We start from the raw sequence: 19,714 nt of genomic DNA on the forward strand, positions 1-19,714 counted from the left end.
CCTGTAACCTCTAACTCTAACCCTAACCTGTAACCATAATGGTAGTACCTAAACCATAACACTAACTGTAAAACACTAACCCTAACCCTAATTATAACCCTAAGCCTAACCCTACCACTTATAACATCTCTAGCCCTAACCCTAACCAAACAACCACCCTAACCCTAACCCTAACCCCTAAACGTACACCCTCATGCTAACACTAACGTTAATCCCCAACCCTAACCATAATCCTAACCCTAAATCTAATTCTCAGACTTCTTCCATTCTTAGAGTTAAGAAACCCTACAATCCTCCCATGCCAGGCGTTTAAGAATGCTCTGCCACTGTATCCTACATGAAACCCAAGGGCCCATACACAGCATACGATAGAGTGGGTTTCTGGCAACAATCCCAGCACCCTAACCTGTGCCCATAGTGCAGACAGGGCCCATGCCCTAAGCATAGACACTACATTTCACCCATAACCCTAACCCTAAACATAACACCTACCCAAACCCTATTGCTCAGCTTAACACATAAACCTAACCATAACCCTGCCCCACCCCCTTAACCTAACCTTAATGCAGGACCCTTACCCTAACAACAACTGCTATCCCAAAACTCTAACCCTACCTCCTAGCCTTAACCATAACAGCTAAACCCTAACCTTAACCCTAAATCGCTAACCTTAACCTTAACCCTACAAACAACCCTAAACCTACCCCTAAAACTTAACCCTAACTGTAACCCTTAACCCTAACCTTAACATCTAACCCTGTCCGTAACCCTTAACCTTAACCCTAACCTTTACCCTAATGCCTAGACCTATCCCTGACCTTAATCCTAACCACTAACCCTAACCCTAACCCATATCCCTAACCGTAACCATGAACCCAAAACTTAACCCTAGTCATAACCGTAACCCCTAACACTAACCACTCACCCAAACACTAACCTTAATCCCTAACCCCAACCATAATCCTAACCCTAAATCTAATTCTCAGACGTTTTGCTCTCTCAGAGTTAAGAAAGCCTACATCGTCCCATGCCATGCGTGAAAGAAGGCTCTGCCATTGTGTCCTGCATGAAACTGAGAGGCCCATGCCCAGCGTAAGATACAGTGGGTTCCCGGTAACAATCCCAGCCACCTAACACGCCCCCCCCTAGTGCAGACAGAGCCCATGTCCTAAGCATAAACACTACCCCTAACCTGTATTCCTAACCCTAAATATAACACCTAACCCTAAATCTGTTGCTCACTGTAACATGTGAACCTAACCGTAACCCTAACTGTAACCCCTTAAATGAACGTTAATGCATAACACTTACGCTGACAACAATCCCTATCCCATAATTCTAACCCTACCTTCGAGTCATAACCATAACATCTAAACACTAACCCTTACCGCAAAACCTAGACCTAACCCGAAACCTAACCCTAACCCCTAACCCTACCCTAACCCCTTACCCTAACACTAACACTGAACCCTGATCCTAACCCTAACCCCTAACTCTAACCATAAACCTTAACTCTAACACTAACCCTAACCTGAACACTTAACACTAACCCTAACCCTAACCCCTAACCTTAACCCTATCCCTTAAACCTAAAACTAACCCTAACCATTAACCCTAACCCTTAACCTTAACCCTAACACCTAACTCCCTAACCCTAACACTAACTTTAACCCTTAACCCCTAACCCCTAACACTAACACTAACCCCAAACCCCTAACCCAAACCATAACCCTAATTCTCACAGTTCTTCCATTCTGAGAGTCAACCAAGCCTACAATCCTCCCATGCCATGCATGAAAGGAGGCCCTGCCACTGTGTGCTGCATGAAACCTATGAGCCCATACCCAGCGTATGATAGAAGGGGTTCCTGGCGACCATCCCAGCCTCCTAACCCACCGACCTAGTGTAGACAGGGCCCGTGCCCTAAGCATAAACACTACCCCTAACTCATAACCCTAACTCTAAAGATAACACCTAACCCTAACCCTATTGCTCACCTTAAAACAAAACCGAACCATCACCCTAACCCTAACACTTTAATCTAACGTTAATGCATAATAACACTTACCATAAAAACAACCCCTATCCCATAACTCTAACCCTACATCCTGGCCATAACTCTAACTTTTAAACCCTAAACCTAACCCGAAACTGCTAACCATAACCACAACCCTAATAAAAACCCTAAACCTAACCCTAACTTTAACCCCTAATCCTAACCCTAAACCCTAACCCTAACTCTAACCCTTAAACCTTAACCCTAACCCTAAACCCTATAACCTAACTGTAACCTTAACACTTAACCCTAAGCCTAACCCTAACCCTTCAACTTAACCCAAACCCTTAACCCTAAAACTAACCTTACCTTAACACCTAGACCTAACACTACCTCTAAACCTAACCCTAACACCTAACTCTAACTTTAACCATGAACCCTAAACCTAACTCTAACACCCTAAGCCTAACCATACCCCTTAACTCTAACCCTAATGCTAACCCAAACCCTTAACCCTAACCCTAAAACGTAACCCTAACCGGTATCCCTAACCCTGACCGTTAACCCTCAAAACAACCCTTAACCCTAACCCTAATCCTAACCTTTAACCCTAACCCTACCACTTAACCCTAACCCTAACCCTGACCCTTAACCCTAACCCTAACGCTCACCCTTCACCATAAACCTAACCATAACAGTTAACCCTAACACTAACCTTAAACCTAATCCTAACCCTAACACAACCCTAATCACAACCATTAACTCTAACGTTAACCCTAACCCCTAACCCTAACCCTAACACTAACCACTAAGCCTAAACCTAACCCTAACCCCACCCACTAAACCTAACACCTAACACTAACCGTAACATTAACCCCAACACCTAACCCCTAACCTAACCCTAACCCTAATTCTCACAATTCTTCCATTCTCAGACTTAAGCAAGCCTACAATCCAGCCATGCCATGCGTGAGATTAGACTCCACCTGAGGTCTGCATGAAGGTCAGGGCCCAAGACTCAGTGTACCATGGTGCGCTGTCTCAGTGACCCCTTCCACACCCCTCTCACCATAGATTATACAGGTCGTCTGCCCTTAAGCTAACTGCTAAATCTAAAGAATAACACTAACCCTAACACATAACCCTAAACCTAACCCCTGACTCTAACACCCAACACTAACTATAAACCCTAACCTTAAACCTAACCACAGACCCTATGCCTAATGGTAATCCTAACCCATTATCCTAAACCTAAATGTAATTCTCACACTTCTTTCATTCACAGGAATAAGCAAGCCTACAACCAACCAATGCCATGGGTGACATGATGCTCTTCCCTTGTGTCCCACATGAGAACCAGGGTCCCATGACCTGGGTACAAAGGAGTGGGGTCCCAGCAATGCTCCCAGTGCCGATGCCACATAGAGCAGACTGGGCCCATGCCTTAACCCTAATCCCTAACTCTAACCCCTAACCCTAAACCAATTACAAAACTTACCCCATAAACCTAACACGAAGCTTAACCCTAACCTCTCAATCTAACCGTCGTCCCTAACACTAACCCTAACCCCAATCACTAACCCATAACCCTAACAGGAATCTGTAACCAAAACCGTAATACCTAACCACTAACACTAACCCTGAAAAGCTAAACCTCACCATAACCCTAACCACAACCCTAACCCTAACCCTACCTCTTACAATGAACCTAGCCTTAACCCTAATCAAACACCGACCCTAACCCTAACCCCTAACCCAAACCCTAACCATATTCCTAACCTTAACACTAAAAGTAATCCAAAACTCTAACCCTAATCCTAACCCTAAATCTAATTCTCACACTTCTTTCATACTAGTAGTCCAGCAAGCCTACAATCTAGCCATGCCATGCGTAAGATGAGGCTCTGCTTGAGTCCTGTGAGACTGTCAGAGCCGGAGGCCTAGCGTACGATGGAGTGGGGATGTAACCACGCTCCACACACCCAGTGCCCCATAGATTAGACAAGGCTTGTGCCCTGACACTAATCAGTAAACCTAAGCTAACACTAACCTGAAAACCTAGCCCTAACCGAAACCCATGAACCTAACTCCAAAGAGTAACCCTAATACCTAAATCTAACCATAAGCCCTCACCCTAAAGGTAAACCTAACATAAATAATCCTAATCCCTAACTGTAACCCTAACACTAATTCTAACCTCTAACCATAACCCCTAAACCTAATCCTAGTCCTGAACACTAACTCTAACCTTAATCCTAACCCCTTACTCTAAAACCAGATCCAGTTCTCAGACTTCTTCAGTTTGAAAAGATAAGGAAGCCTACAATCCACCCGTACCATGCGTGAGATGAGGCTATGCCCCTGTGTCGTACATGAAAGGCAGGGGCCCATGCCCTGGCTACAACGGAGTGGGGCCCTGGAGATCTTCCTTTTTCCCCACCACTGATAGATCAGATATGGCCCATGTCCTAACCGGAATTCATAACCCTAAACCCTGACCCTGAACCTAAACATAACTCCTAACCATAACCCTAATGCTAAAAATAACACCTAACACTACCCCTAACCCCTGGCCCTAACCCTAACCCAAACCCTAAACCCTAACCTTAACCCAACCCCTAACCCTAACCCTAACCCTAAATCTAATTCTCACTCTTCTTTTATTCTCAGAGTTAGACAAGCCTGCAATCCAGCCATGCCATGCATGAGATGAGGATCCACCTGAGTGCTGCATGACAGTCAGGGCCTTCGGCCTAGTGTACGATGGAGTGGTGTCGCAGCATCCCTGCCTGCGCCCCCCTCACTATAGATAAATAGGTCTTGTGCCCTTAAACTAACCTCTAAATCTAGGCCTTAACACTAACCCCTAACACGAAACGTAACCCCTGACCCTAACCCCCAACACTAACTCTAAACCTTAACCTTAACCATAACCACAGACCCTATCCCTAACCATAATCCTAACCAGTTACCCTAACCCTAAATGTAATTCTCACACTTCTTCCATTTGCAGAAATAAGCAAGCCTACAACCAACACATGCCATGCGTGAGATGACGCTCTGCCCCTGTATTCCACATGAGAGTCAGGGTCCCATGACCTGTGTACAAAGGAGTTGGTTCCCGGCCATGATCCCAGTCCCAACCCCGCATAGAGCTGATAGGGCCCATGCCTTAACCCTAATCCCTAACTCTAACTCTAAGGCTAAACCTAACACCTAAACCTAACCCTAAGCTTAACCCTAACCTCTCAAACTAACCCTCATCCCTAAGCCTAACCCGAATCCCAACATTGAAGCCTTAACTCTAACATGAACCCATAACCAGAAGCGTAATACTTATCCATTAACCCTAACCCTAAAACGCTAACCCTCACTCTAACACAAACTACAACCATAATCCTAAACCTACTCCTTAAAATGAACCTAGCCCTAACCCAAACCAAAAAACGACCCTAACCCTAAAACCTAACCCTTAATCCTAGCCATAACACTAATGTTAGCCCCTAGCCCTAATGATATTCTTAAACTTAACCCTTTACCCTAAACCTAAACTTAAACCCTAACCTTAATCCTAACCCTAAATCTAATTCTCACACTTCTTCCATTCTAGGGGATAAGCAAGCCTACAGTCTAGCCATGCCATACGTGAGATGAGGCTCTACTTGAGACCTGCGTGACAGTCAGAGCCTAAGGTCCAGGTTATAATGGAGTGGGGATGCAGCCAAGCTCCACATCGCCAGTGCCCAATGGATTAGACAGGGCACTTGCCCTAACACTTATCACTAAACCTAATCCCTAACCCTAACACTAACCCGAACCGCTAGCCCTAACTGTAACCCACGAACCTAGCTCCTAACAGTAACCCTAATCCCTAACCTTAATTATAACCCCTCACCCTAAACCTAAACCTAAACACTAAACATAGTCCTAATCCCTTATCGTAACAGTAACCCTAACCATAATTCTAACCTCTAACCATAACCCCTAAACCTAATCCTAGTCCCTATCACCTAACCCTAATCTTATTCTTAACCCCTTCCCCTAACCCCAAATCTAATTCTCAGACTTCTTCAATTCAAAAATTTAAGGAAGCCTAAAATCCACTCATGCCATGCCTGAGATGAGGCTCAGCAACTGTGTCCTACATGAAAGGCTGGGACACATGCCCTGTGTACAATGGAGTGGGGCCCACGCGATCTTCCCAGTTCCCCACCCATGATAGACCATATAAGTCCCATGTCTTAACCTGAGTCCGAAACCCTAATCCCTCACTGTAACCCTAAAAATAACAACTAACCCTAACCCTAATGCTAAGCCTAAAACCTAATGCTAAAACTAACACCTTACCCTAACCCTAACCCAAACCCTAAACCCTAACCCTAACCCGAACACTAAACCCTAACCCTAACGCTAGCCGTAAGCCCTAAACCCTAACCCTATTTCTCACATTTATTCCATTCTCAGATTTAAGTACACCTACAATCCAGGCATTCCATGCGTGAGATGAGGCCCCACCTGAGTGCTGCATGACAGTCAAGGCCCAAGGCTCAGTGTATGATGGTGTGGTGTTGCGGTGACCCTGTCTGCACTCTTCTCACCATATATTAAACAGGTCCTGTGCCCTTAAATTAACTGTTAAATCTAAGCCCTAACACTAATCCTAGCCACTAACACTAAAGCTAACCCCTGAACCCAACCCCTAACATTAAGTCTAAACACTAACATTAACCCTAACCCCTAAAGCTAACCCTAACCAATAACGCTAACCCTAACCCCTAATCCTTAACCCTAACACTACACTCTAACACTAATCCAAACACTTAACCCTATTCCTAACCCTAACCATAAAACCTAACCCCTTACCCTAATGCCAAGACCTAACCCTAACCCTAACCCTAACCACTAACACTAACAATAACCGTAAATCTAATGCTAACCCTGAACCCTAACCCTAACATTAATATCTAACCCTAACCCTAACACTAACGGTAACCCCTAAGCCTAAATATACCCTCTAACCCAAAACATAAACCTAACCCCTAACACTAACCGTTACCGTAATCCTAACCCCTAACCCTAACACTAACCCATAACCCTGACCCTAATGCTAGACCTAATCCTCACCCTCACCCTAGACCTAGCCCTAGCCCAAACCCTAATCCTAGACCTAACCCTAGCCCTAGCCCTGGCCCTAACCCTAGCCCTTGCCCTAAACCTAACACTATCCCTAACCCTAACCCTAACCCTAACACCCTAACAGCTAATACTAATCCTAACACTAACCCTAATCATAACCATAACCCTAACAGCCCTAACACTTAACCATAACCTTAACCCTAATGCCTAACCCTAACCCTAGCCCAAGCCCTATCCCTAACCCTAGTTCTAAACATAGACCTAGCACTAGCCCTAGCCCTAGACCTAACTCTAGTCCTAGGCCTAGCCCTAGCCCTAACCATAGCCATAGGCCTAGCCTTAACCCTACCCCTACACCTAACCCTAACCCTAGACCTACCCCTAACCCTAGCCCTAGCCCTAACCCTCACCTAACCCCAATCCTAATACTATCCCTAACCATAACCATAACCCTAACAACCCTGACCACTAACACCAAACCTAATGCTAAGCCTAACAATAACCCTAACCCTGACAGCACTAACCACTAACCCTAACCCTAACCCTAATCTCAAACCCTAACTCTAAACCAAACACTAACACCTAACCCTAACCCTAATGCTAACCCAAACACAAACGTGAACCCTAACAACCCTAACCCCTAACCCTAACCCAAACACTAACCCATAAACATAACCCTAACCCTAACACCTAACCCTAACCCTAAGCCTAAGCCTAACTGTAACCCTAAAAATAACCCCAAATGTTAAGCCTAACACTAACCATTACCACAGACCACATCCCGAACCCTAACCCTAACACCTAACCCTAAACCTAACACTCTCTAACCCTAACCAAAACCCCTAACCCTAATTCTAACCCTAACCCCTATCCCTAACCATAATTCTAACCCTAAGCCTAAAACTAACCCTAAACCTAACCCTTATCGCTAACCCTAACCCCTATGACCAATCCTAACCATAAACCTAACCCCTAAAACTATCCTAACAATAGTCTCATCTTAACACTAGCCCCTAACCCTAACTCAAACCCTTAAGTTTAATCTTAACCAAAACCCTAAGCCTAACCCCTAACCCTCACACAAACACCTAACCCTAAACCTAACCCTATCACTTACCCCTAAACTTAACACTAAACCACTGATCCTAAAACTAAACCTCAATCCCTAACCCTAACAGTTAACCCTAAGAATAACCGTTAAACCTTACCCTAACACTAACACTACCCCAAACCCTTAACCATAAACCTAATTCTAACCCTAACCCTAACTCTAACCCTATCTCCTAACCCTTATCCTAACCCCTAATGCTAACCCTAACTCTAAAGCTAACCCTAACCGTAAACTCTAACTCTAAGTCCTAACCCTAACCCTAATGCTAACCATTACCCTAACCCTAACCCCTAACCCTAATTTAAGTACAAAACCTAATGTTTACCCTAAGCCTACCACCTAACCCTAACACTAACCCTAAACCTAACCCCTAACCCTAACACTAACCCTAGCCCTAACTGTAACCCTAGCTCTAACCCTAGCCCTAGCCCTAACCCTAGACCTAGAGCTAACTGTAGCCCTAGCCCTATCCCTAGACCTAACCATAGCCCTAGCTCTAGCCCTGACACTAACCCTAACCCTACAACTAACCGTAGCCCTAGCTCTAGCCCTAACACTATCCCTAAACCTAACAACCCTAAACCCTTACACTAATCCTAACCCTAACATTAGCCCCTAACCCTATCCCAAACCCTAACCATAACCCTAAACCCTAATCTTAACCATAAACCTAACCACAAACTCTAACCCTAATACTAACCACTAACACCAATACTAACCCTATCCCTTACCCCTAAACCTAACACTAAACCCTAACCCTAACACGAACCTTAACCCCTAACCTTAACACTAACCCTAACCCCTAATGCCAAACCTCAAATCCTAACCCTAAAGTTAATCCTAAGACTAACCGTTAAACCTTACCCGAAACCTAAACCTAGCTCTAACCCCTAACCCTAACCAGAATTCTAACCGTAACCCTAAACCTAACCCTATCCCCTAAACCTAACCCTAACCCTAACACCTAACCTTAAACCTAACCCAAAACCCTAACTCTAACCCTAACCCAAAACTCTAACATTTACACTAACCTTAACCCTTAATGCTAACCCTAATCCTAAGCCTAACTCCTCACCCTAACACTATCTCTAGCCCTAACTCTAACCCTAGCTCTAAACCTAGCCCTAGCCCTAGACCTAGACCTAGGACTTACCCTAGACCTAGACCTAGCCCTAGACCTAACCATAGCATTAGCCCTAGCCCTGACACTAACCCTAGCCCTACCCTAACCCTAAACCTAACCCTAACACTAACTTTAACCTTAACCATAAACCTAACCCTAACTCTAAACCCTAACCCTAAACACTAACCCTAACCGTAATACTTGAAATTAACCCTAACCCTAACCCTAACACTGACCCTTAACCCAAACCCTAACCCCTAGCCCTAATGCTTAACCCTAACATTAACTGTTAAATCTCAGCCTAACCCTAAATCCTAACCCTAATTCTAAACTTTAACCCAAACCCTAACAATTAACCTAACCCTAACCCTAAACCTAACCGTAACTATTAACCCTAACTCTAACTTTTAAACCTAACGCCAAGCCTAACCATTAACCGTAATGCTAACACTTAACACTAACAATAACCTTAAACCCTAAATCTAATGCTAACACTAACGCTAGCGCTAACCCTAACCCCAAAACCGAAAAGTTAAGCCCCGATCCTAACACTAAATCTAACCATAACCCCTAACACCTAACACTAATCCTAACACTAACCATAACGGTAACCCGTAAAACTAACCCTAACCCTAATCCTAACACCTAACAGTAAACATAACCTCTAATCTTAACCCTACCCTAACCCCTAACACTAACCCTTACCGTAACCCTAACCCCTAACCCTAACCCTAACACTAAACCCTAAACCTAACCATAACCCTAGACCTAACACTAACCCTCACCCTAACCCAGCCCTAGCCAAAACCCTAACCCTAATCCTAGCCCTAAAAATAGCCCTAGCCCTAACCCTAAACCTAGCTCTTGACCTAGCTCTAGCTCTAGCCCTAATGCTAGCCCTAACCCTAACACTATCCCTAACCCTAACCCTAACAACCCTAACAGCAGATACTTATCCTAACACTAACCCTAACCATAACCATAAACCTAACAGCACTAACCCATAACCCTAACCCTAATGCTAACCATAACCCACAAGTGAACCCTAACACCCCTAACCCCTAACCCTAACCCTAACACTAACCCTTAAACATAACCCTTACCCTAGCACTAACCCTAACCCTAACCCTAAGCCTAACCCTAACTGTAACCCTAAAGCTAACCCCAAACGCTAACCCTAACACTAAACATTACCCCAAACCCAATCCCGAACCCTAACCATAACCCTAACTCCTAACCCTAAACCTAACATTAACTCTAACACTAACCAAAACCCCTAACCATAACCCTATCCCTAACCCCTATCGCTAACCCTAATTGCAACCCTAAGCTTAAACCTAAACCTAACCCTAAACATTAACCCTAACCCTAACCCTATGACTAACCATAACTGTAACCCTAAACCCTAACCCTCACCCTCATCCAAAAACTAGCCCCTAACCCTAACCCGAACCCTAACCCTAAACCTTAAACCTAATCTTAACCAAAACCCTAACCCTAACCCCTAACCTTCACACTAACCCCTAACCCTAAACTTAACCCTGTCAATTACCTCTACACCTAACACTAAACGCCTCACCGTAACACTAACCCAAAACCCTAACCCTAACCCCTAACCTTAACACAAACCCTAAACCCTAACACAAAACCTCAAACCCAAACTCTAACAGTTAACCCTAAGAATAACTGTTAAACCTTACCCTAACACTAACACTAACCCTAACTCCTCACCCTAACCTTATTTCTAACCCTAACCCCAAACCTAATCCTAACCCTATCCCCTGACCCTACCATTTGCCCCTAATCCTAACCCTAACCCTAGCCCTAACTGTAACCGTAGCTCTAACCCTAGCCCTAGACCTAAACCTAACAATAGCCCTAGCCCTAGCCCTAGACCTAACCATAGCCCTTGCCCTAGCTCTAGCCCTAGCCCTAACCCTAGCCCTAGCCTTAACACTGACATTAATAAACCTAACCCCAACCCTTAAAAACTCTAATCCCTAATACTAACCCTAACATTAACCCTAACCATTACCCTAACCCTAAAAGCTGTAACTGCTAACCATAACCCTAATGATAACACTAACCCTAAACCTAACCCCTAACCCTAACCCCTAACCCTAACCCTAACACCTAACCCTAATCCTAATAATAACACTAACCCTATACATAAAACTAGCCCTAACCCATAACCCTAACCCTAATCCCTAATTCTAACCTTAACAGTTACCCTAGCCCCTACCCAAACCATAAACCTAACACTAACCAATAACCCTAACCCAAAACCCTAACATTAACACTAAACCTAATCATAACCAGTAACCCTAACCATTACCCGAACGCTAACCACTACAACTAACCCTAACCCTAACCTCTATCCCTAACCCTAACCCTAATGCCTAACCCTAAACCTAACCCCAGCCCTAACACTAACCCTAGCTTTAACCCTAACGCCTAACCCTAAACCTAACCGTAACCATAAGCCTAATCCTAACCCAAAACCCTACCCATAACCCTAAGCAAAACCCTAACAACTCTAACCACTAACCCTTATCCCCAACCCTAATCCTAACACTATCCCTTAACTCTAACCCTAACAACTATCCCTAACCCTATTTCTAATCTTAACCCTAAACATAAACCTAACCCTTACCCTTAACCTTAAGCATAACCCATAACTCTAATCCTAACACTAACACTAACCCCTAACCCTTAACCTAACACTATCCCTTACCCTTAAACCTAAAACAAAACCCCTAACCCTAATACTAATCCCAAAGCCTAACCCTTAGCCCCTAACCCTAAATCACAAACTGCTAATCCTAACCCAAACAGTTAACCCTAAGACTAACCATTAAACCTTACCCTAACCCTTAACCCTAAATGCTACCCTAATCATTAACCCTAAACCTAACACTTGACACTAACACTAACCCTATCGATAACACTAAACTTAACCTTAACACCTAACCCTAACCCTAAACCTAACCATAAACCTAGCCAGAACATTAACACAAACCCTAACTCTTAACCCTAACACTAACCTTAACCCCCTAACACTAACCCTAACCCTAATTCCTAACACTAAACTTAGCCCTAAAAATAACAAAACCCTAATATTAACCCTAACCCTAACCTTAAACAAGGCTATCATAACTCTAAACCCTAACCCTAACTCTAACCATAACCTTAAGCCTAAGCCTAAGCCAAACCCTAACACTAACAGTAACCGTAACCCTAAACCTAAACCCTAACACTAACCCTAACCCTAACATTAAACCCTAACACTTAACTGTAACCCTAACCCTAAAAGGAACCCTTAACTCTTAACCTAACCATCTTACACTAACCCTAACGCTAACCCCTAACCATAAACCTAACACTAACCTTAACCCTAACCTTAACCCTAACGCTAGTGCCTAACACTAACCAGAACCCAAAACCTAACCCCTAAACATAATCTTAACCATAAACCGAACCCTAACCCCTAACCCTAACCCCTAACCCTAACACTAACCCCTAACCCTAACCCTAACCTTATCCCTTACCCCCAAAACCTAACACTAACCGCTAACCCTAACCCTAACCCTAACACCCATCCCTAACTCTACTTCTAGCCCTAACCATAAACCTAAACCTAACCCTTACTCTTAAATTTAACCCTAACCCATAACCCTAACACTAACACTAACCCCTAACCCTAAACCTAATCCAATCCCTTACCACTAAACCTAAAACTAAACCCCTAACCTTAACAGTAACCCCAAACTGTAACCCCTCACCTCTAACCTTAAGACTATCCCTAACCCAGACCCCAAAAGCTAACCCTAACCATAACAGTTACCCTAAGACTAACCATTAAACATTACCCTAATGCTAAACCCTAAATGCTACCATGAACATTACACCTAAACCTAACACTTGACACTAACCCTAACCCTAACACTAAACAGAACCATAACACCTAACACTAACCCTAAACCTAACCATAACCCTAACAAGAACACTAATCCTAACCCTAACCCCAACCCTAACCTTAAGCTTAACCCACTAAAACTAACCCTAACCATAATCCCTACCCCTAATCCTAAACCTAACACAACACTAACACAAACCCTGACCCTAATATCATAACCCCATCATAACCCTAAACACTAACCTTAACAGTAACCGTAACCCTAAACACTAACACCAACCATAATCCTAACCCTAAACCTAAGCGTCAGCCTAAGCCTAAACCTAACACTAACCCTAACTGTAACACTAATCCTAAACCCTAACACTAACCCTAACATTAATGCTAACCCTAACACTAAACCCTAAACCTAAACCTAATCTAACTCTAACCCTAAATAGTAACCGTAAGCCTAACTTTAAAAGTAACCCTTAACTCGAAACCTAGCCCCTAACACTAACCCTAACCCTCACCCCTAACCCTAACCGTAACAGAACCCTAACTCTAACCATAAACTTATAAGCACTAACGCTAACCCTAATCCTAAATCCTAACCCTAACCCTAAACCCTAACCATAACCCTAATCCATAACCCTAACCCTAAGCCTCAACCCTAACCCTCACCCTAACCATAACACTAAACCAAACCCTAACCCTAAACCTAACCATAACACTTACCGTAAACCCTAAGCCTAACACTAACCTTAACCCTAATCCTTACCCTAATGCCTAACGGCTAACCCTAACACTAGCCCTAACACTAACCCCTAAACCCTAACCCTAAATCTAACACTAACCCTAACACTACCACTAACACTAACTCCTAACCTTAACCCTAATGCTAACCCTAACCCCTAACACTAACCCTAACCCCTATCCCTAATCATTACTGTAACCCTAACCACTAACCCTAACTTTAATGCCTAACCCTAACCCTAGCCCTAACCCCTAACACTAACCCTAACCCTAGACCTAAACCTAGCCCTAGCCCTAACTCTAACATGATCCCTAAACCTAACCCTAACCCTAACAACCCTAACCCCTAAAACTAACAATGACACTAACCCTAAACATTACCCTAACTCTAAAAGCCCTAACTGCTAAACATAACTGTAACCCTAACCCTAACCCCTAACCCTAATCCTAATTCTAACCTTAACCCTAAACATAAACCTAGCCTTAATGCCTAACCATAACATTATCCCTAACTCTAACCATAACCCCTAACCGTAACCCTTACCCTAACCCTTACCCCTAACCCTAACTCTACCTCTAGCAATAACTCTAAACCTAACCCAAACCATAACACTCTACCTAACCTCAAACACTAGTGCTAACCCAAACCCAAAGCCTAACCACCATAACCGCTAACCCATACTCCTAAACCTAACTCTTACATTAACCACTCACCCTAACCCTCACCCTAGACCCTACCACTAACCCTAACCCCTAACTGAAATTCTAACCCTAACTGTAACCCTAAACCTAACCCCAAACCCTAATGCTAACACTAACCATAACCTCAAACCCTTACTGGAACCCTAAACCTAACCCTTAACCCTAATCTTAACCATAACACTAAAACTAACCCATTACGCTAACACTACACCTAACCCTAAAACTAACCCTATCCCTTAACCCTAAGCATAACACTAAACCCCTAACCCGGACACTAACCCCAAACACTAAACCCAAATCCCTAAACTTAACACAAATCCTATCCACTAACCCCAAAGCTCTAACCCTAACCATAACAGTTAACCCTAAGACTAAACGTTAAACCTTACCCTAACCCTAACTCTAAACCTAACCACTAACCCTAACCCTAACACCAAAACCTAACTCTTACGCTAACCATGTCCCCTAACCCTAACCCTAACACTATCCCCTAACTGTAATCCTAACCCTAACCTGTAACCTTAAACTTAAACCAAGTCCTAACTTTAACACTATTTCTAACCCTGGCTCTAGCCCTAGCCTTAGCCCAAGATGTCACCATGGCCCTAGCCCTAGCCGAAACCCTAGCACTATACATAACCCTAAACCTAACCTTAACAACCCTAAACTCTTAAGCTAACTCTAACCCCAACCCTAACCAAAACCCTAACCCTAACAGCCCTATCCACTAACTCTAACGCTAAACCCTAATCCTCAACCTAACCCTAACCCCAAAACTTAAAACTAACCCTAAACCTAACTGCTAACACTAACCCGAAAACTTACCCCAACACTAACACTAATCCTAAGCCCTAACACTCACCCTAATTCTAACCCTAAAACTAAACCATAACCTAATGCTAACCCCTAACCCTAATCCTAATTCCTAATCCTAACCCTAAACCTAACGCTAATCCTAATTGTAACGCTAACTCAAACCCTAACCCAAATCCCTAACCCTAACCCTAAACCTAAGCCTAAACCACAGCCCTAAACCTAACCCTAACTCTAACCCCTAACACTAACACTAAACCTAAATGTAACGCTAACCCTAACCCCTAAGCCTAACCCTAACCCTAAACCTAACTCTAAGCCCTAACTGCTAACCGTTAACCCTAACCCTAACTCTAAGACCTAACCCTAACTCGAACCCTAACCCCAACCCCTAACCCTAACCGTAACCGCTAGCTTTAACCCTAACACTAACACCTATCCCTAACACTTACCGTAACCCTAACCACTGACTATAACCCTAAGCCCTAACCCAAACCCTAGCCCTAACTCCTAACCGTAACCCTAGAACTACCCTAACCCTCACACTAACCCTAGCCCTAGCCCAAACCCTAACCCTAACCCTAGTCCTAACACTAGCCCTAGCCCTAAACCTAACCCTAGCCCTTGCCTTAGCCATAGACCTAGCCTAAACCCTAGCCCTAGCCGTAACCCTAAAATTATGCCTAAACCTAACCTTAACCCTAACAACCTTAACCCCTAATACTAACCCTAACACTAACCTTAACCATTACCCTAACCATAAGAGCCCTAACCTGTAATTCTAACCCTGACCCTACCATAACCATAACCATAACACTAAATATAAACCGAACCGATAACCCTAATCCTAATTCCTACCCTAACCCTAAACATAATCCTAGCCCTAATCCCTAACCCTAAACCTAACCCTAACATTAACCCTAGCCCTAACGCTAATCCTAACACTAACCTCTAACCCTAAACCTAACCCCCAACACTAACCCTAACCCTAACCATAACCCCTAACCCTAACACTTACCCTAAACCTAACCTCTAATCATAACCCCAACACTAACCCCTAACCCTTATGTGAAACCTAACCGGCACCCTTAACCCTAATCTTAACAATAACCCTAACCCTAACCCCTAACCCTAAGCATAACCCTATCCTTGACCCCTAAACCGAACACTAAACCCCTGACCCTAACACTAACCGCAAACCCTTAACATTAACAAGAACCTTATCGCCTAACCCCAAACCTCTAAACCTAACAAAACAGTTAACCCTAAGACTAAAGGTTAAACCTTAACCTAACCCTAACTCTAAACCTAACCACTAATCCTAACCCTAATTCTAATCCTAACCCTAACCCTAACCCTAACACCTAACCCTAACCCTAATCTTTACCCTAACCCTAACCTTGACCCTTACCCCAAAACCTAACCCCTACACTAACCGTGTCACGTAACACTAACCTTAACCCTACTCTCTAAACCTAACCCTAATGCTAACCCCTAATCTTAACCCTAACCCAAGGCCTAACTCAAAATCTAGCTGTAACGCTAGCCATAGCCCTAGCCCAAGCCCTTGCCCTAGACCTCACCCTAGGCCTAGACCTAGCCCTATCCCTAACCATAGCCCTAGCCTTAGCCCTGACTCTAACCCTAACCCTAAACTTAACCCTAGCCCTAGCCCTAAACCAAAACCTAACATTATCCCTAACCTTAACCTTAACCCGAAAATCCCTAACCTCTTATACTAACCCTAGCCCTAACCATAACCATAACGATAACGCTAACAGCCCTAACCACTAACCCTAACGCTAACCCCTAACCTTAACCTTAACCCTAATCCCAAACCCTAAAACTAACTCTAACCTTAACCGCTAACACTAACCCTAATGCTAACACTAAACCTTACCCCTAACCCTAAAGATAACATTAACCCCTAACCCTAAGCCTAATTCTAAAACTAAACCTGAACTTAAACCTAACGCTAACCGCTAACCCCAAACCTCACCCCTAATCCTATCCCTATCCCTAACATTAACCCAAATGGTAACCCTAACACTAAACCCTAACACTAACCCTAAACTTAACCCTAACCCTAACAATAAACCCTAAACCTAACCCTAACTCTAACCCTAACACTAATTCTAACACTAGGCCCTTACCCTAACCTGAACCCTAAACCTAACCCTTCACCATAATCTTAACCATAAACCTAACCCTAACCACTAACACTAACACTAACACCTAACCCTAAACCTAACCCTAACCTTAACCCTAACCCTAACCCTAACACTAAACCCTAAACCTAACCCTAACCCTAACACTAATTCTAACACTAGCCCCTAACCCTAACCTGAATCCTAAACCTAACCCTTCACCATAATCTTAACCATAAACCTAACCCTAACCACTAACACTAACACTAACACCTAACCCTAAACCTAACACTATGCCTTACCCCTAAACCTAACCCTAAACCCCTAACTCTAACACTGACCCCAAACACTAACCCCTAACCCCTAACCTTAATAGTGACACTAACTCTAACCCCAATTCTCAAATCCTAACCCTAACAGTTAACCCTAAGTCTAACCGATAAACCTTACACTAACCCTAACCATAGGCCTAAACCCTAACCCTAACCTTAACTCTAAACCTAACCCAAAATCTAAACCTAACCCTATCCCCTAACCCTAAACCTAACCGCTATTCCTAACCGTATCCCTAATTCTCACCTTACTCATAAACCCTAACCCTAACTCTAATCCTTAACCCTAATGCTAAGCCTAAGCCCAAACCCTAACCCTAACCCTAACTTACCCTAATCCATACCCTAGCCCTAACTCTAACCCTAGCACTAAACTACACCTAGCCCTAACCCTAGCCCTAGACTTCACCCGAGCCCTAGCCCTAGGCCTAGCCCTAACCACAGTCCTAGCCCTAGCCCTGGCACTACCCCTCACCCTAGCCCTAGCCCTAACCCTTGCCCTATCACTAACCCTAGCTCTACCTTACCACTAACACTATCCCTAACACTGACCCTAACACTAACAACAGTAAGCCCTTACACTAACCCTAACACTACCCATAATCATAACCCTAACCCTAACAGCCCTAACCCCTAATCCTAACCGAAAACCTTAACACTAATCCTAACCCTAACCCTAACTGATAATCCTAACCCTAATGCTAACATAAAACCTAAACCTAATTCCTAACTCTAATCATAACCCTAACCCTAACCCCTATCCCTAACCATAATTCTAACACTAACCTAAACCTAAACCTTACCCTAAACCCTAACCCTAAACATAACCTCTAATCCTAACCCTAAACCTAATGCTAAGCCTAAACCTAAATCCTAACTGTATCGCTACCCTGAACCCTAACGCGTAACTCTAACCCTAACCCTAACTCTAACCCCTACCCTAACCCTAACCTCCTAACCATAACCCAAACTCCTAACCCTAACACTAACACTAACACCTAACCCTAACCCTAACCGGAACCTCTAACCCTAAACCTAACACTAACCGTGACCCCAAACCTATTCCAACACCCTACCCTATCCCTAACCCGAAACCTAACAACCCTAACCCTAACCCGAACACTAACCCCTAACCCTAAACCTAAACCTAAACCTAACCCTTACCCTTAACCTTAACCCTAACCCATAGCCTTAACCATAACCCTAACCCTAACACGTAACCCTAAACCTAATCCTATCCCTTACCCCTAAACCTAAAACTAAATCCCTAACCCTAACACTCACCGCAAACTCTAACACCTAACCCCTAACCTTAACACTATCCCTAACACCAAACCCCAAACTGCTAACCCTAACCTTAACAGTAAACCCTAAGGCTAACCATTAAACATTACCGTAGCCCTAAACACTAAACGCTACCCTAACCATTAACCCTAAACCTAACACTTAACACCATCCTTAACCCTAACACTAAACCAAACCCTAACACCTAACACTAACCCTAAACCTAACCCTATCCCTAACCATAACCCTAACAAGAACACTAACACTAACCCTAACTCTAACCCTAACCCTACGCTTAACCAGCTAACACTAACTCTAACCCTAATCCCTAACCCTAATCCCTAACCCTAAACCTAATACAATACTAACACATTCCCTAACCCTAACCCTAAATTAACCCTATCATAACCCTAAACCCT

The sequence above is a fragment of the Lemur catta genome, chromosome 27 (genome assembly GCF_020740605.2).
Source record: "Lemur catta isolate mLemCat1 chromosome 27, mLemCat1.pri, whole genome shotgun sequence".
Taxonomy (NCBI): Eukaryota; Metazoa; Chordata; class Mammalia; order Primates; family Lemuridae; genus Lemur; species Lemur catta.